At 41.5% G+C, this 20,065-nt stretch overlaps 1 protein-coding gene across 3 annotated transcripts in view; it reads left to right on the top strand.

The window, feature by feature from the left end:
* The first annotated feature begins 15,202 nt into the window (after positions 1–15,202).
* SMIM14 (small integral membrane protein 14) overlaps positions 15,203–20,065 on the top strand; it is a 39,514-nt gene continuing 34,651 nt past the window's right edge. Inside the window, exons 1-2 of one of the 3 annotated variants that reach the window (XM_018068426.2) lie at positions 15,208–15,256; positions 16,124–16,234. The gene's annotated coding sequence lies outside the window, so the exon portion shown is untranslated. Of the gene's footprint in view, positions 15,257–15,390; positions 15,467–16,123; positions 16,235–20,065 lie in introns of those variants that run through there. The other 2 variants (XM_018068404.2, XM_018068412.2) reach the window with 2 other exon arrangements.

Below are 20,065 nucleotides of genomic sequence, written 5' to 3'. Positions count from 1 at the left end.
GGCCGTTGTGGGGCCGGGCTGGGGCCGGGCGGTGCCGGCGAGGCGGCTGCGCTCTCGGCCACCTCCTCCCCCTGCCCCGCGGGGAAGGGTGCGCTGCCCACCTGGGGACGCGCAGGGGTCCGCCCTGCTGGCCGCCGCCCCAGGGACGCTTGCCCGCAGACCCGCTCGCGCCGCTCGCCCCGGCACGGGCCGGGCGGGCCCAGGAGAGAGCGTGAGGAGGAACCTCCTCGGGTAAAGCCCGCAGGCACAGCGGGCCCCGGGCCGCAGCGGAGGCCGTTGTGTTGTCACGGCTCCCCGCCCGCCCTCTCCCCGCACCAGGTGAACCCCGAGTCACCGGCTGGGGAAGGGGTAACGGAGCGCTCTCGGGAGGGCTGGGCCGGTCCGAGGTAGCGGGGGAAAAGCCTGAGGTGTCCCAGAGGAAACAGCTGGCATGTTTGCTAGGGAAGCCCCCGAGCAAAAAAACCCAGGAATGTCTCACGTGCCTTGAGAATCTAGTCAACCTGGCCCATACAGCTGCTCCCATCTATGTTTTTCCCCTTATGCTCCCGGACCAGCGCCTTGCCCTCTTTCCACCCTCACCCTTCTTTTGCGGCCGCCGGTGTCTCCTCACACGGGAGGCCGAGGAACAGGCAGCTCTGAGGGGACAGCGTAAGGAACTGTTTCTTTCTACGGATTCTGCTACAACATTTTGAAAGTAGAGTAAAAGCCGAACGTCTGTCCTGCCTAATGGACTGTTACGTTTTATTGCAGAAGCAAACACGAGGACCCACAGATGTTGCTTCTGTTCTGGAATCTGAAATAGGATAACACTAATCATCCCCGCTAGCTTGAGCTGTGTAAAATAAGGCAAGCTATGGAAGGGCATAGATGGATTTTCAGAGGAGAACGTGAGATTGCATTTAGAACTGTTGTTTATTCAGGAACTAGAGGCTTTCAAGACATTAAGGTTTATAGAAACAATTTATAGGGCCCCCTTTTAACCGTGCACTGCAGGACAATGTACGACATAGACATTTATCTCAACAAATGTCTACTTCTGGTATGGCTGTCATCTGCAAGTGCTGTTTATTTATCTCCATTAGTATACACAGCATTTTGACTTTTATATACACAGTAAAGAAAGTATGAGCCAAAAAAAAAAAAAGTCTGGCAACTATATACAGAAGCATCTAGTCCTTTCTCTGTGTGTTTACTCTTCCCCTTTGGTTTGACTGGAAAAAGTCAATTTTTCTGCAAAAATGTTGTACCATGGGCATCTGTTCATCAAATTAGGTCTTCTTCAGACTGAAACTTGTTTTAAATGTATTGTACAATGCAGCTTTTCAGCTGAGGTTTTCAGTACTTTTTGAGAAGGACCATTTTGCAGTAGGTCTGATTTCTTTTTAATGACTTATGGTATGATCTTGGACCTTCATCTTCAGAATAATTTAGACATCTAAGTCCCACTGATGTGTCTTAAGTTCCTTTTGAAACAGGTAGGCTGTGATTTTCTGTGCCATTGGCTCTCACCAGTAAAATAAGGGTAATAACTCTTTTCTGCCTCTTAGAGCTCTTTGATGAAAGTTCAGTTTATGGTGTGCTGTGCTCCTATGAGTACTATAGACAAAAATTATAAAGGTAGTACATAAAATCTCTGGGTTAAATGCCTCACATATTTTAAGACAGCTCATACAAAGAAGCTGATCTTCTGATATTCAGATTTTGCTCTGAATGGAGTGGAAAACATGACCTTTATCATGTGTCAGAGTCCTTTGTGTTCCCGTGAGTATGCTTGTATGTTATAGGTAGTAGACATCCAGTAAGGGCCGTAGTAAAGGGCAATGATTTTGCCTGGTTTGTACCTAGGTTCATTTTCATGTGCTCATTTGGATTACAAATGTCAGAGTCTGTTACTGCAAAAATGAAATTTGAATGAATAATATGAATTACTGTATCTCTTTTCCTTAGTATACCCCACTCCTTTCTCTTACCTTAAAACACATCTTTCACTTATCTCACAGCTGTTTCATAATCTCCATGTTAATTTTCTCTTGCTGAAAGATAGGAAGGCCTTTTAGGTGGTAGAACAGAGCAATGATGAGTTTTGACCGGATCAAAATTACAAAAAATTACATAAAAATCGGTACCTTATGTAATCAGCATGCTGGGGTTATCATTGTATACCTCCTATATTTTATGCTTTATTATAGTTTACTATTTTACAGAAGACTCTACAGGGTTTTAGGACAGAACAGGACCATAGACTAGCAGTCTTAGAATAGGGGCTTTGAGTTTTTATTTTAGTTTGCTTTAGGTTTTTTTTTTTTGGTTTCGGGCTTTTTGTTTGGTTTTGTTTTGTTTTTGTTAAATAAGAAAATGCTTAGAAAAAAATTATAACATCCCCTCTTTGTGTTGATTTCAGTGACTTCCATGTCTGACTCCATAGTATATTTTATGGTATGTTGATAATATAGTCCTGTGTTTATCCTCTGAATTAAGTTCTCATTAGTCTTTTGCCCTTAGAAAAATCCATACACAAAATGTAAAACTCTAGTTCATTGAACATAGTCAGCTCACGTTTTGAATTATAAAATTTTGTAGTGTATCTGATTTCAGGAGATAGCTCTTTCATTGATCCTGTCATCAATTTAGCCTCAAACCAAACAGTTCTTTCAATAGCAACTTTCAGAGACCAGCTGCAGATTGGTCTATTCTTTTGTGCATTGGTGTTGATCATAACTAATAGAGCGGGAGATACAATTCTGAGTATCCATATTGTTTACCATGTTTGGCATGTTGCTTTGAAGTACTTCTGGAAGTGGGAGCAGGAGATACCGTATATAAATAAAGTTCAAACTGTGTAAGATTACTGCAGGAGTAAAGTTAATTGGATCAGTGTCTGTAACATAAGATCAGTGGCTGTAAGGCCTCAGTCCAAGCTCTCAATAGGCAAAGGCTGACAATGTTCATTAGCCAATGCTAGGATAACCAAACATCCTAAATCATGTATCCTGTATCATTTCCCATGTCATATGGGAAGTATTGTCTATCATGCAACCTATATATAGGACACAGTTGCCCACCTTTTCATGGAAAAGTGGCTGTTGCTCATGCATAGTTTGTGTGTGTTGGACTCACTGTACATCCAAATAGTCACCATGTGCATGGGCCATCTCTCTGAGACTGTGGATGCCCCACAACCCTGGTGTACTGCCTGGGGACTCCAACGTGTTTATGCCACCACTAAGTATGATTAAATATATGTTCTTCAAGTTAAAATTCTTGGAGATCTTTTTCTCATTTCCATATTTTCCTAATTTTATTCTGTTCATATTAATGGGATATTTTCCTATTAGAATTACTCAGAGAGAATTTGGAATTACTGAGGTTGTTCCCCATGATTACAGGAAAATTACATTTTTGAAATGATAGCTTTCCAGCATGCAGCATTCTGTTCCTCTTTTGCTGTTTTATATCTTGCATAACAAGACTTCCCCCTCCTCATCTTGGCTTTAGTTTAGAAAAATCAAAACTATCAGGCTTGATCTTCTCTCATTGTTGGTGGAAGATTTCTTATTGGAGAGGAGAGCTGTCTCAAGAGATATGTATATTGATTTCAGTTACTTTAGAAACAGGGCTTGAACCTGTAGCATTTTTAATTCTTATTTTATTTATTTCATGAGCTATCTATATGAGTATTAACTTTAAAGGCTATGTTAGTATTAGATTATATGCATTTTGCATTTAAATGTTCATATGCTCCTTTATAATAATGCTTTATTTAAAAAAAAAACAGCAGCAAATAATATTCATATAACTAGGTCGATTTTAAATTTAACCTTCTTTTTCCACTGAAGTTACACCTACAGCTCCCTTTTTCTGATCCCAGCTTTTAACAGAGAGGCCTACATGCCAGAAATTGTCTTTTTTAGCTGCATATAATTCAGCAATTTCAGAGTCTACGAGTAAATTTAGCCCACACGTTTATTGTCTGTCATAGTGTGTTCCTGTTGTAGCAGCATCTGGATGACTCAACTTATTGCAAAGATTAGCTTTATTTATAAAAATAACTAACTGGTCGTGCAAGTTGACCGAGTTTTAAGTTGTCATCTTAACTTTCCTGTTCCTCCTATAGGTGCCCATGTCTGGTTGCGTGGCCAGGTGTGAGAGTGCCCTCTCCTGGGCGGAACAGGCAGTTTGGCTTGCTCGCTTGAGACGGATCCCTCTGTTGGGAAGCCCTTTGCCTTACAAAGAGCTCACGGTACTGTCACTGCCTTGAGGAAGAACTTGTAGGAGTTCTGCAGGCAGAAATGCCAAAACCAGGAGAACAGAAAGTAATGCGATGTTACGGAACAGAGAGAAGGTATTCACTCATGATGCCTGCACTTAACAATTTAGATTTTTCATGTAATTAGCAGCTGACATACATGCATTAAAAGGCACTACGGGTTCTAGCTAAACATTAGAGTGATCTGAAGTAATTCAATTTGAATTCTTATGATGAAATTCATCTGACTTAGTGGAGTTAGACCAGAAATCAATTCAAGTATTGATTTTACATCAATCCATCTATGGCTTAAACAAGACATAGCAAAGTTTTAGTTAAATAATGAATGTGCAGAAATTTTTGGTAGTTTAATAACACCCTATTATTCTTCACTTGTAATGAACTTCTATTATAAATTGACAGGACACCCTGGACTTCTATTAATTTAGTGGCCTGCCAATATCTTCTAAATTAATGTTACATCTGAATCTGATGTTTCTGGTAGGAAAACACAGATATAATCAGACTCAATGCTTTTAAGTCTGTTTGCAAAATTACTGGGTTTCTAAGCTTCCACTTCTTTGTGGAGGAGTGATTTTCAACTGGTGGTACACACACCTTGGGGTCTAAGGGCCATTTCTTGTGGCTTCATGAAGAAAAAAAAAAAGGGAAAAAAAAAAGCAGGCACAACTGTGAGATAGTTGTTGTGATTTTGCAGGAGGTCCCCAGTTTATTAATATTCTTAAGGAGCAAGCATCTACCTTGAAAAATTTGGCATCTGCAGACTGACAATTTGACTATAGGGAACTAAAAGCTTTCTTAAAAAGGAAGATGTGTAAAGCTACGCTACTTTCTTCCTATTACAAAAAGAAGATAGGAATCTTTTTGAGGGTCCTTTCAAAGTGAAAGCAAGTTGTGAATATAGAAATAGTTTTCACAACCTAACATGGCTATTACTAGTAGTTTAATGAATATTAGAGTTATAAGGGAAGAGATGACTTGGTCCACAATACAAAGCATTTAGTCATCATGCTATGTTGCTGGTATATTGTTTTCCACTCAGAAACATTTTCTACACTGAGTGAAGAATTTATCCCATTTTAAGTATTTGGTATTACCATCTATTGATGTAATAACCTATAGTTCCTTATCAAATCTATGTAACTTTATGTAATTAAATATGGTGATCTTCCTTTCATAGAAAGGTACAAAAGGGACTTAGAGCTGCCTTAAAAGGGCAGCCGGACAGCTTTTCTTGGCCAGCTGGACATTATCTTCCCCTCATGTCTTTAGGATTTGTGACTGAATAACAATTGCTGCTATTTTAATAACTAATAGGGGCTGAAATCAGTTTCAGGCTGATGCTCAGAAAAACCTCCATTTTGTAAATGTCATCAGGACTGAAGTACATTGGACCTTGAAGATGGAAGCTTAAATTTGTTGTTCAGTGCAGTGGTAGCCAGGGAAATACCTAAATGAAGCAAGTAAGAGAGAAGATAAAATGACATTAATATTTTGAAGTGATTGGGGGTATAGTTAGAGTCTCTCATTAGGAGAGTTGGGTTTAGAACTAGAACTGGAACAGCAAATAATTATGAAGTAGTAATTGAATGAATGCGGGAATCCACGGTAGATGAAAAATAAACCTCCTTTCTTTGGCAGTGATCTTTAATTGCTAAAATATTTTCATATTCCTGACGGTGTAGATAAGCTAACTGCTGGGAAGCTCATCATGTACAAAGTGGTCCAACTGACAGCATATATATCAAATGTAGGTCTCTGGGATGCCTCCACCTGGCTTTCTGTCTTTTCCTTTGAGATTATAGGCAACACTTATTCAGGGAGCATATGTTGTAAATGGTTCTCCTACATTATCACTGTGTCTTCTGAGGAGAAAAGGATGGGACTAAACAGCTTTCCTCTTACATGTATGTACCTTGAGACATAGAGCCATCCATGCAGGCTGCAGAGATGGATTAAGCTCCTGCAGGCAATAGTGTTATACAGTACATGTGGTCCCAACTCAAAAAAGGTTTCCAGCCTTTAAGAGAATATGCATTAAAGATGTATGAATAACCACAGTATAATACAAGAATATGTGCAGTAAAATCAGAAGTGAAACCACAGACAGAACATACTCCAGTATACTTTGCATCTGTTAAGAATTCCTTCAATGATCTCTCTATTTTGTAAAGCACAAGACATTTTAGGGATCCTGAAAGGTAGGACAATACCATTCCTTTTAATAAAAAAAGAAATCTGGTGCTCTTGAATTCAGCTATTATTGCTCAATCTAGCAATTTTTGATTCCAAGGCTTTTTGAAAATTGTAACTAGAATTTGAACTTATTTCTAATGATGGCCATCTTGCTAAACTACAATATAATCTGTCATGATGGGCATCAAATCCAACTGAGGAAAGTCTTTTGGAACTGTCTACAATAAAAATTTACAAAATAGTTAAGTTTGTCAGAGATCATCCAGAAAGAGCTCAGGCATGACAGATGGGTAATTTGTCAAGCTGTATTACTGTTGATATGTTGATACCATCCTAAAACAGCCGCATTTTGGAGACTAGAACAATTTCGTATTAGAAAAAAGAAAACCCGACCTTTTCTATTAATCTTACTACCGTAGAATAATAATTTAGGGTTAAATCATTAAGTCTAAATCCCTAGTCACTGTTTAGACCACAGCTGTGTAAAAAGTTAATTAAACTGCATTTGAAATCATAGAAGCTGGTAAGGACCAATTCAAGAATACAAGTCAAGACAATCTGATTTGTTGTTCTCCTAACCTGATTGTCTCCAGTTCGGCCATATGGCTAGAAAGAACATAGCACCTGGTAAGTTATTAGAGAACATGGAGGATAAAGTCAAGTTAAACAAACAAGGCTCAAATAGTGTCTGTACTGAGTAATGTACAGTTTCCCTGAACACAGCACATCCAAGCCATTTCTCTGCTCTGTGGATCTCTGCCAGGCACACGATGTGTCACAGAACAGTATCTAGAAAATCCCTACTATTCTATGTCTTTCTTTTCAGTAGTAGCATAAGCCTTTGTTTAGGTGAAAGATCTAGTTTAGGTGTAAGGAGTTTCTTGTCTTGTACATTTTTCTCAAATGAAGGGTAGCAATTATAGCAGTTTCAGTGAAGTATAACCCATCTCATAAAATTCCCTATTACAGCTTTCCCATCTTTCTAATAGAGTGCAAAAAGATCACATGGTAAATTGGTACTAGTCAGCTTTTAAAGACAGTATTCTAGACTGTATTTTTCTTTCCTCAAATAGAGGTAAGTCATGCTGGGAGGTGGTCAATCATGCTGTATGATTTCCTCTCAAGGTTTTACAGATTCTAACTCTTAGTCCTAGGAATTTTGTGATGTTACACTGTTGGTCCATTCCCCAAACACAGAGCAGACATAAAAGATATTAACACTTGCTGCAGAGTTATTTCTAGGTGTTGTACTATCCCTGTATTTTGATGTCATTCATCCCAAATAATCTTACTTCCTCTGAAATTGCAGTGAAGGTGCTTTGCAGGTGTACCTGCTCCTGGGCTCCCTCTTGAGTGGCACAGTATCACATAATCACAGCATAGTCAAGGTTGGAAGGGACCTCCTGAGATCATCTAGTCCACTCTTCCTGTTAAAGCAGGGTCAGCCAGAGCAGGTTGCCTAACAGGACCATGTCCACTTGAATATCTCTAAGGATAGAGACACCACAGCCTTTCTGGGCAGCCTCTACCAGCGTTCAATTGCCATTAGAGTAAAGAAATGTTTTTCTGTGTTCAGCTCTTGCTCTGTCACCAGGCACCACTGGGAAGGGTCTGGCTCTCTCAGTAGTTTCTCTGCTGAGGAGTTGGGCTTCTGCTATAATATAGCTTTGGCTTCAAATCTTTCCATTTTTTTTTTCAGGAATTACCTTCAGTTTTAGAGATGTCATCTATGTCCACTAATTACTTTAGTCACTTAACAAAGGGTAAGAACATTTAAACACTGAAAATGTAAATTCATACTTTCAAACACTGAAATGGTTTCCCTTAATCTGTGTGGTGTTTTTGCAAAATCTATAAATTGTGAAATGTGAGCTGAATAGAATCATAGAATGGGTTGTAAGGGACCTTAATGATAACTTAGCTCCAAACCCCTGCCATTGGGGACACCTTCCACTAGACCAGGTTACTCAGAGCCCCATTCAACCTGGCCTTGAACACTTCCAGGAATGGGGCAGCCTCAGCTTCTCTGGACAACCTGTTCCAGTGCCTCACCACCCTCACAGTAAAGAATTTCTTCCTAATAGCTATTAAAGCTATTGTAAAAGGCCCTTGTAAAAAGTCCCTTTCCAGCCTTCTTGTAGGCTCCTTTTAGATACGGGAAGGACACAATAAAGTCTCCCCAGAGCCTTCTTTTCTTCAAGCTGAACAACCCCAACTCTCAGCCATTCCTCATAGGAGAGGTGTTCCATCCCTCTGATCATCCTTGTGGCCTCCTCTGGACTCACTCCATCAGCTCCATGTCCTCCTTATGTTGGGGGCCTCGAACTGGATGAAGTATTCCAGGTGGGGTGTCATGAGAGCGGACTAGAAGGGGCAAATCACCTCCCTTGACCTACAGACCACACTTCTTTTGATGCAGCCCAGGATACGATTGGCTTTCTGGGCTGCAAGTGCACATTGCTGGCTCATGTCCAGCCTCTCATCCATTAGTGCCCCCAAGTCCTTCTCAGCAGAGATGCTCTCAATCCATTCTCCTCCCAGCCTGTATTTGTCCTTGGGATTGCCCTGACCCATGTGCAGGACCTTGCACTTGGCCTCATTGAACTTGATAAGGTTCACACAGACCCACCTCTCAAGTCTGTCAAGGTCAAGGTGCCTCTGGAAGACATCCCTGCCCTCCAGCATGTTGTTCACTCTACTCAGCTTGGTGGTTTTGGCAAACTTGCTGAGGGTATACTACAGAATTCTTTTTTCCTGACCTGACAGTGCTGTCAAGTTTTGTAAAGCCTAATTTTCTTTCTTATACTAACCCACTTGTAGGGTTTACAGTTCCTCTTCAACCGTCTTGACATACTACAGCAAATACCCAGCTGCATCATACCACATCCTCAAACAAAATTTGCTCAGAAGCAAATGTGCACAAGTTAAAACCCTTGCATTATGTCTATAGAGATCTTGCCCAGCTGAGAAAGCAGTCATTTCTAGTTCACTTGTCAATACTCATGTTCTGAGTTCTGAAATAAAAAGTATGATTGAATGTGCTACAGAAACCAGATCAGATCACTATGCTTACAGTGACAACAGATCAGATTCTTTTCCAACAATGTGCTTTAGTTCTCTGTAGTCCATACAGAGATGCTGCCATGTTTTATGTTGCACTCCAAGCACTGACTGGCAGAGTTATGCCTTTTGATACACCTCCTCAGTGATGTGTGATGTCTTCTCTTTTTGTTATCTCTTTTTTCTAGGTAAATAATGCCTTGGCTTTTTAATGGATGGTTACTCTTAAATTTCAGTCATATATTGAGTGCTTAATACTAACTGCAAAACTGCATATATCCATTTCAGATCAGAGTAATTCTCAGCTCCTGACCAGAAAATTTAACTCATTGCTGCTTTTTAGTTATATGTAGTAAAGTGTTAAAAAAATCCTTTGGGATCTTATTTTCATCTCCTTCTCTCACATCTTCTTCTGGACCTAATATTTGTCAAATCTCCTCTCTCACATTTTGAGCTTGTTGTTCATCTATTAGATATGGCTTCTCTTAGAGGTTCACTTGGAAATGAACAGGGATTTTTTTTTCAAGTCTTTGAGAACTGTAACAGTTGAGGACTCTGACTCGTGTTCAGAGGCATTTTGAGACTGCTGAAATAGCTCTGAACATAGAGGGTGACATGAGATGTGTTTTTCCCAAGTGGTAGCAATTTTCAGATGAATATAGCAATGTTAGCTGCTGGTAAGTTTATGGCTGTGAACTACAGTTGCTTATGAAGCATTCACACTGTTTCTCGTCTTTCCTTTGCGAGAAGGTCACCACAATTGCGCAGCTGCTATTATGGTTTCTGTTTCAGAGGAAAAACAGTTTTTTTATACCAGTGTGGGTTCATTGAGACCACATTTTTAGAGGGAATTTCCCAAAGTATTTGCAAAATAATGTTCTCAACAGTGACTGAATAATTATCCATCATAATGAAATTTAGTGGACCATTAACTTAAATCGTTACTGAGAACTTATTGTTCTAATACTTCAGAGCCATTTCAGCCTAATTCAGATGGTATATCTTTAGCAGCGTTATCATTAACAATTCAGTGGTTCAGGACTTAATCCTCTATTTTTAAATTATTTTTTGCAAACCTGATCTTGTAAGTGTCCCAATTGGCCTGCTTGCATTTCATAGTTACTCTAAGTTACTAGTCAATATTTTAGGTAAGTGTAAAATAATCCTTGTCAACCACTCAACTTCAGATTTCCTTCATCCATTTCCTTATTTGGAAGACTTCACTGGCAGCTGTAATCTGGCAGCATTGCAGCAGTCCTTTTTGATCGTTTTCCCTGGACTGTGGCTAATTGATCCCAAAAGTCTGTGTTGGTGTGTTGATGCTTCAGGAGCACAAATGATCCTCCATAGATCATCTGACAATTTCAGTGGAGTTTCTTTTTTCCACTGAGTCATATTTTTTCTTTGAGTTCTGACAATTGTGGTTGAGTGTTCATTAAGCTTGTATCTGCACATTGACAGAAAATCTGGCAGTTGAAATTTGTTTCAGTGGTGATCACATGACTAAATATCTGTTAAATTAACCTAAGTACACAATATAGTCTTTGTGCCAGCCAATTCACAGGCTTGCTGCCTAGTGTCCCAAAGTGCTTCGCAATTCTCCAGTGCTTTGTGAAATGCCAGCCCAGCTGAATTCTAGGAATGTTTGTGAGCAACTTTCCAAAGGACTTGGCTTCTTCTTCCAAAATTAGATTTCCCTTTCAAAAAAACCCAGTGTTGCTACCAAAAGGCCTCTCCTACCTTGCTACTACAAGGATTTTTATGATCTTTTCCTTTCCACTTCCTGGGTACCATTTTCCACCATTCTGCAGACCTCTTCCAACTGGCTCTTCAGTATCAAAATTTACAGCAGAGTTTCATCCATACTCCTTCTGGGAATAGCATTATCTACTCATTATGGACTGCATACAAGAAGAGAGGAAGCAAAAAAGGAGTTACATTAAGAGGATTTGCCCCATTTCTAGGTAATTTTTCAGATCTGATAAAATTGCATTAATTGCAGAAGAAGAGTTTCCACTCCACAGAGTATCTGGATGTCAGCAATGCAATGCCTAGTGACATCACTTATGCAGCAAAGATGAGAAGAACATCAGCAGAAAAAGAACAGAATGGGAAAAGTAATGTTCTTGGGTATCTGTAAACAAGCTCATCCACTATTTGGCAAGTTAGATCATCAGCATGATTCCTGCTTTTCCATCACCTATTGGAGTAGAAAAGTTGGAAGCCAGCACTGTGATGTGGAATGTGACATCTGCCTGTTGCTTTACAAATTGCCCAATCCACACTACTGTCAGATGGTGGATGTAGAGAATGTCATAGTAAGTTTTGCTCAGCTCCCACTTTCTTCCATTGTACAGGGTTATTGGTGGAAGGAACATTACCATATTCTGCCCTTCAAGCAGAGATGTTTTCACAGTTTTAGCTTGGCAGTGGGCAGCACAATTATTTTAGTGTGCCAAAATCAGTGGATTTACTATTCTGTCCTTGTTACTAGCTGATTTTGAATGCACCTCATGCCTTTGTTCATAAAGTAGCCTAAGTCATCACTGTTTTCATCATAGTTTGACTGCCAGAAAGGCGACTTCATAGAGTGAGTCTGAAAACAGCCTCCATATCAGGATCTTGTTTTACTGTATCGTGCGCTAAATTTGTGAGTATAAAGGGGAGCAGATGGCTGAAGCCTGGGAGTAGGAAGCTGAGATAGAATCAGTGCCTGCTATGGCTTGTTCATTTGCCCGTGGGAACCAGGAGGGACAAACTCTGAGGGATGCTCTGGCAAAATCTTTTATGCAAAATACCCAGCTACTTTTTGCTTAAGTATATGTTCTTGCTGATTTGAAAGCAAAAAGCTTATGCATTATTTCTCTTGTTCCTGGTTTCTACTTTCTGTAGCTCCTATTGCCTGCCCCTCTTCCTTGACAGTTCATTGTCTGAAGTTTCATCCTTCATTAGGCACCTTGGCTTCCTGTATTTCCAAGAATGCCAATAGAAACATATATGTTGAACAAAGAAAAATAATCAGGAAAACAGTTGTTATTTTGATGTCAAAAAGGCAGTGCAAATAATGCAGAATACAATACTGAAAAAAACCCTCAGCTTTTTACTGAGACCAGTTACGTAAAACTATTTACAGATATGCAGAACTTTGCAGTAACAACATGAGGTGAAGAAACCAGAGTAGGGAGGGGTGGGTTGTATCTCACCTAGAGGGCTGGCTGCCCAGATAGTGCTGCTTGCACACCTTTTCAAGGCAGAATTCCAAGACATTACCAGACATTACCTGAATGGGGCGATGTGACAAATGAGACAGAAAGGTGTAATGTGCCAGGGGTTGAAGAGGCTGCATTTGATTCAAAGAGAGGAAGACGTCACAGGTATAGCTGTAAGTGCCATCATTGCATACTGCTTTCTTGTACATCACTCAGTTGTCATCAACATGAGCTCCTGCCTCTCCTCTATAGACTCTTTGCAGGCTCATATTATTGCTGACAAGGAATCTTATGCTGCTGGTCCAGCTCACTTAGTCTTGCCCTTCCAGTTCTAGGATTTTTCAAATTCAGTTCTCAAGAATCAATCACTATGAGACTCGCTTCTCAATTTCAATGGTTGCTCCAAGTATGCTTGCCACCCTTTTAGCAACAGCAGGCTGTTTGACTTTGTCCAAGAGCTGTTTGGCAAGAAAATAGAAATGTTTGGCAAGCAAATAGAAGTGTTCGGCACTCCTGCCTCAGCTTGGCAGGAAGAACCTTCCTCTCTGCTATTGTGTAGTTGCCATTACTCTCCTCTCTTGTTTGAGCCACGACTAATGGTAAGCTGTGTCTGGTTTTAGGATTTCAGGATCTCAGATCCATTTTCTAGAACAATGGCTAGTCTTGTGTGCTCTGTGTATGAGACATATTGGCAAGGCTGCTTAATGGTGTTGGGAAGCTGCCTCTGCTTGTTTCGAAGGTGGCTTGTTCCTGGTGAAGGGTTAGGAGGATGGCTGAGGGAAAGCTGGGAGGAAGGATGCAGCTAACAGTTAATCATTCTACCTGTGACTACCCTCTGACACCGTTGTCTAGGCTAGCTCAGTGTTTGGCCAGAACAGGCAAAGTATACTTCAAACCAAGTGTACCTTTATGTTGCTGATGTTCATGGTTCCAGTTGCAGTCTAAACTCCTGGACAGGTTGTCAAGAAACCTGTTCTCCCAGGAAACATTGTAGGGATGTAGTTCCATATTTCCAAATTAAAGATAAATTTTAGCATCCCTAGTGCCCTACCAGAGATTCAGTTCACTGGATTGAGGTATACAAGATGATACAAGCCCTGCATAGTTAAGCTGTTTTGTGTGATGTCCTGGCTTTGTGTCGGTGCCTTGCCTGCCTTTTCAGTATTGCCACTTGTTAGTTGGGTGCTAAGACAAGAGAAAGGGCTGAAATATGGGAAAGGAGAGGCAAGATTCACAGCAAGTCAGTACTGCATGGCACAGCTAGACAAAGGTAGCCTGCCTGCTGCCTCTCAAGAAGTGGAATGGTTATGTCCTAACTGAGCAGAGGTAGCCTACCTGTGTCTTTCGGAGAGAGGTAGATCTGCACACCAAGGATGGCTGGATGCGCAAGGCTGCCAAACTGGCAATGCACCCGAGACTTGGCAGAGTAACGTAGGCCTGACACTAAAGACTAGCAAAAAACTTTCAGGAAAAAGTCTGTAGCCATGAAAGGAGGCTTAAAAGTCCCATTACAACTGCAAATAGTAATGAGAACAGCCAAGCTTGCCCCATATGTGGGTCATATGAGACTGTGTGAGTTATATGTGGGTCATATGTGGCACTGGCGCCACAAGGAGTTATCAACTTGAAAGCACTCACAACTTCCATCCAACCTTCTTTTCTCACTGTAATTGTAGTATTGTCCTTGTTTCCTGGCTTGGAGGAGGTAAGCCAGCCTTTGAAATATTAGAGGACAAGATTTTTTTCCCTGTAGAATCCCAACTGCATTACTGCATGGTATCACTGTTCCCAGGACAGGATGTGGTCCATCTTTCCATAACACCCATCCTTGGCTAGGCACAGGTAAACAAAACTGGCTGACAGAGAAGCCATGATCTGAAATTTTCCTTTTTAATTTCATTCCACAACATCTAAATGCATATTTTGGGGGATGCTTTAATTGCTGAGAAGCCCGTGAGTCATGAGCTCCTTAACAGGCTTTAGATTTCTAGATGAGAAACTACCCTGTCGATTCCCTCGTACTTCTGTGGGGATGGCTAGGGGCAAGCGGCCGAAGTGCCCGTGTCTGTGACGAGGGCACGGAGCCCTGGCCGTGGGGGGCTGCGGCGGGCCCGCCGGCACACCTGGCCCCGGAGCAGGCACTGTCTCCGCGTCCTCTCAGCTGCGAGCTACTGGAGCTTGATTTTAAGGCCGACGCGCTGCCGGGAATTGCCCCCGCCCGGCTGGCCGGCTCCCGCGGCCGCGCACCCCCGGGCCCCGCCGCGACCGCACCGTGCGGTCGAGCCGCAGCCGCCGCCGCCCGCAGCGGGGCTCGGGCTCCCGTGCCGGCGGAGGGGCGGCGCGGGGGGCGGGAACGCGCGGCACCGCCCCGGCCCCGCGCCGCCGGGAGCCGGGATCCGGCAGATCCGGTCTCGTGGCGAGGGCTGACGTGTGAGCCGGCCCGAGCAGCGGGGCCGCGCCGCGGGGCCGCCCCTGCCCGCCCGGCCCCCGCCCCGCAGCCCTCCCTGACGGCGGCCGGAGCACGGTGAGCGGGGGCGCCGCCGCGCGGGCGGGGAGGGCGCGGGCTGGCGGCGGCCGAGGGTTTGCGCGGACATCCCCGCCCGACCCCCGTCCCCCGGGCGCGGCGCGGGCCGGCAGTGGCGGCAGAGCCCCCGGTGGGGGCTGCGGGGCAACTTCAGCCTGTTGAAGTGCAGAAACGTCCCCGCCGCCGGCGCTTCGCCGGGTGCCCGGGAAGGTAAACACCAGGAGAGCCGAAGCCGCTCCGCTCGGGACTAGGCAGCTCTCGTTTTTCCCGAACCAGAGAAACGTCTTAACAGCTGTTCTGATTTGGGTTGTTCTGGTTGTTGGGGTTATTAGTGCAAGGTGGCACTCTTCTGTCGATTCTTGTGGGGTTTTGTTGTTTTTTTTTAAGGGTCTCAGTCTGATACTTTGAGCCAAAAGGGTTTAGTTTTCACTCTTGAAAGGAGCTGGAAGGGACATGCTGAGACCAGGGTATGTACTTCCAGACTGCTCCCCGCTTTTCAAACAGAGTGCAGCTGAAGTGGGAGAAATGGAACAATGTCCTGTGAAAGATAATCTCGGGGAAAGGACAGTGTCACACTGCCATTAATTAAAGATAGAATTCCTGCCAGAAACTCTTCATATGTGTGCTCCAAGATGTGATTCCTAGGGAATCAGTGGGGAAGGGGTATATTGGCCTTGGAGGTGACAAGATATGGTCATTCCTCTGCTGCTGTCACCGTGCTGGGTTCCCCAGCTGTCCTGCCCTGCAGCTCGGCAGCTGCCTTCCATGGCAGTTCTGAGGCCTTAGCTAACCACTGGTTCTGCTGAATGCGGTGCACGATCTACATCAAAAACTTGTTTCCTGGCGAACACTTGTTTTTCTGGTCAGGTGTCTTCGGGATTGCCTTTTAGATTGAAGGCTGTTTGTGTGGTAATACTGACTGAACATCCATGTCTATGCACGAAGAAAAGTGTTGAAAACCATCTCTGCTTTTTAGAGGTGAGGACATCTGACTCTTTTGGTCTTAATAGCATATTATGTTAATGTTGTTAGTGTGCCAATTGGGGAAGGTCTGTATCTCTAGTGAGTATTAGTGGGTTATGTATTAGAAGCCTTTACATGCCTGGCTATTTGAGTGCCACCCACCTTTAGTCATTGCTGTTCCTTTCCAGAAGCAGACATCGACTCAAAAAATCAGAAGTGGGGGATATCAATTTTACTTTCTTATTTCTTCTTTATACAGTGAGAGAGAATAAATCCTTGATAGATCCATCCAATTCCTGTGACCTAATGAGATGAAAGAAATTAATCTTTGGTTTTAAATAGCGACTGTGTTGTTGACAGCAAAGTTTGAAATGGGAGAAACAGTTGGCAAAATAAAAGTGGCTGTAATGTTAGCATTACTGACATTAGTCAGTTCAGTTCTGAGCACTGTTACTTCCCCTGCCACTGAGGTGGGCGATTCCAGTGTCTTTGGTTCTTTTTGCTGTTCATAAAAGACAAGATTTACAATATTTGCCTAACTCTTGAGTGATAGAGTTCTGTATTTTAAGTCATTTAAGTTCCTTTTGTATGAGGAGCTAAATAAGTGTAAAGTCATACTGGATGTGTTACTGATAATTCTGCAGTGTATTGTTGCATGTGCTTCTCTAGCAGGCGGGGGGTCATTCCTGACCCACCCAGGTCTGTAAGTCAGGGGGTCTGCTTTAGAACTGAGTAGCAATTCTGTAGCTCTGGGTGGATCTTTTTTTAGCCTAGCTGGATATTATTTTGCTGACTGTAGAAATAAATATAATGGAAAAGGTTCTATGAAATTCCTTATATTGTGCACATTGTGATGATTTTGCAACACCTTACACAAATCGCAATCAAGTCCATTAAATTCCAAACTGCATGGCCCAGTTACATGGGCAACATTCTGCAGTCCATGTTCTTTTGTTCTAAGGGGAAAATAAGAATAAAATAATTGTTAAAGAAGTAGTCTACATAAAAATTATTTCGAAATGCATTATGTTTTTAATAATTTTTTAAGTATTGTACTGCTTTCAAAAGGTTGGTATTTGGTTTTGGAGAAAGTTTCTAACTGACTTCTGTTTTGTTTATTAACTTCTCATTTCCTACTTTCATACATTTTGACTTCAGAATCAGTGGTGTGTGAATGTTATTTGCATAAGAGATGTGTAATAAAACTATGTTTGTGTTTCAGAATTTTCCCTCATAGGTATTTTAGGTTCTTGACGTACATTCCTAAAGACCAAGTTCTGTCTCTGCTGAAGTTTGTCATACCAGAATTTGACCTAGCAATCTCAGGAGTCTTCACAGGGCCAGTACAGTGAAAGTAGCAAGATCCTCTCTTCTCATAAATGCGTGTGAATGGAGAAGGTTACAGTGCCCTGACCATACCAAGATTCAGATTCTTACTCCGTATGTTTTGAGTGTTTATCAGATTACTCATTGCAACAAATACAAAAATGTTTTGGCAGATGCATTTATACATAGAAAAATTGATGTCATCTGCCCATATTCTGCTTGGGAAGAAACTCTGAGAGCCTGTGAGCCTACTTTGCATACACGCTATTACACACTCTACATATAATTTCATACATGCTATTGATACACTTAACACTTGATGTAAACAAGCTTTCTGTTTTAACTTCTTAGGTTAGAGATTCAATGTATCAATACATACAAATCCATCTAGTTGTTAATGAGGCACCTGATTCTGCAAAATGCTAGTATGTCTTGGAAAATCCAAGTGCTCTCAAGCCCTCTGTAAGTACAGTGGAAGCTAAGAAAACTTTCTATGGCTTTATCACATAGCTGAATCTTGCAGTCCTTGTTCAGGTAAAAAGAAAAAGGAATTATTTTCCCAGAAGAGCTCCTTCAGCTTATATGCCTTGAGTCATCAATAGCTATCTTCCCCAGTTCCCAAGGAGCCTCATTTGAAGAAAAACTTCTTAGCTCCTAATTATGAAGGAATACAGTCAGGGATATGAGAAGGATCAGTGTGTGTTAGCTGTGCTAATCTTACTTCTGCTGACAAAACATGCTTTTGCTATCAGTAAAGTGGAGAAATATGGTCCTATCTTCCTCTTTCCATCCCATCACCTATTCCACAATATTTGCTGAGACTGGGGCAAGAAAGAGGTCCCTTAGTGAAGATTGATATGGCTTTTCATGAAAGATTTGAAGATGCTTGGCATGATTGAGTGGTTGTACATTTGCATGGTTATTAATTGAACAGATATGCTTCAGAAGCTTTAGTCAAAGTGTCTAACTGGTATTTTTACAGATAATGGAACAAATTAGTCCCATTTGGGTGGGAACAGATAGAATTACACTTGATAAAAGTTTTCCTCATTAAGATTAGTTCTGATTCTACTGCAGCTTTGTATGCATTAAAAACATGTCTTTCTGGAGCTAAATATAGTTTCATTTGTACTTTATAAGGCTGCTAGACAAATGTCAGATCCAAAGGACTGAGCTCTCCTAGGAAAGACAAGATATTTATCAGAAAATAAACCAAATGTAGCACCAACCATTTACGTGACATAAGCACCTGCAGTGCTCTATTTGTTGAATCTTTGTCAAATACAGACCTCTAGTATTAGAGTTTTGGTCTTTTCTGTTCATATATTCACATATGAATGTTCATATGTTTTCTGTTAGTTAATCATAAAATCTTTATTTTTAGCAAGGCAATGTTTTTAGAGAACTTGATAAAATAGTTTATGTCTGTTTTGATGCATATAAAAGTTATTTAGGGAAAAAAACCCAGCTGTCTGAATGAAATTACATGAAGATATAAAGGAAAGTTGTGAGTTAGCTCTTCAAACAGTTGAACTAAATCAAGCATGACAGAAAGCTTCCTGGTGTGAGTGGCCTTAGCTTAACAAGAACTCCTGTGCAAATGTTGTTAGGGGTTCCTCATCCTCATATCTAGGTGACATTGATCAGATGGCACCTGTGATTAAGCACACCTATTTGAAAATACTAGGTAAGCCTTTTATTAGATTGCTCTGTGAAATGTAGAAATAATCTTAGACATAGACTTTTTTGAGCCATGGAGATTGTCAGATGCTTCATCTTCAAGTTAGTACCTAGAGCAAAAGCGTGTAAAGATGAAAAATACCTTATTTTCTGTGGTAAAACTGTAGAGCTGAAAGTGAGATGTGTGGCAAACAAATCGTGATCTTGTGAAACAGTACTGTAGATTTTCCTTGTGCAAATTAGTGTAATGGATTTAAAAATCCGTTGCTAGTAGGTGCAGGGGAGAGTTGTATAATTTGCATAGCACTTTCCTTTTGAGAATCTAAACTAGTCTGTGAGTCTGCTAAATTAGATGGATGTTATTCTCTGGTAAAAACTGGGTCGTCTTTTAGCTAAACATATGTAAATAACCAAGTCCAGAAATCCTGTTAATTGCTACAGATTCCCTCTGGTATAAGTACTGATTAAAAATATTCTAATTGATAAGCTTCAAATTGTTTACTGCAGGTATGTAGAAAAACTGATTCAACTTCCATTGAACTTGAAGACAGGCACCCGCTAGCTTCAGATAAAATTTGATCTGGCCTAAAGGGGTTAGGAGTGGGGCTGCCAGGGAATAGAGCTGCTTTCATCTGAAAATTGAAAATCCTGCTATCTTTCTCAGCATGCTGCTACCCTGCTAAATCTGTTTGCTCGGTGGCAAGTTATTAGAAACATATGTCATCCCTGGAGAAAAAAATAATGAAAATATTCCAAAGAATTTCAGGATAATTTTGTGTTTGTATGTGATTGAAGTAACATTAAGGAATAGTGTATTTTTGCAGTTTTAAGGATTTAGTA

The sequence above is a fragment of the Manacus vitellinus genome, unplaced genomic scaffold (genome assembly GCF_001715985.3).
Source record: "Manacus vitellinus isolate BGI_N305 unplaced genomic scaffold, ASM171598v3 scaffold_0_pilon, whole genome shotgun sequence".
Lineage (NCBI taxonomy): Eukaryota > Metazoa > Chordata > Aves > Passeriformes > Pipridae > Manacus > Manacus vitellinus.
This window is presented reverse-complemented; position numbering and strand designations above follow the sequence as displayed.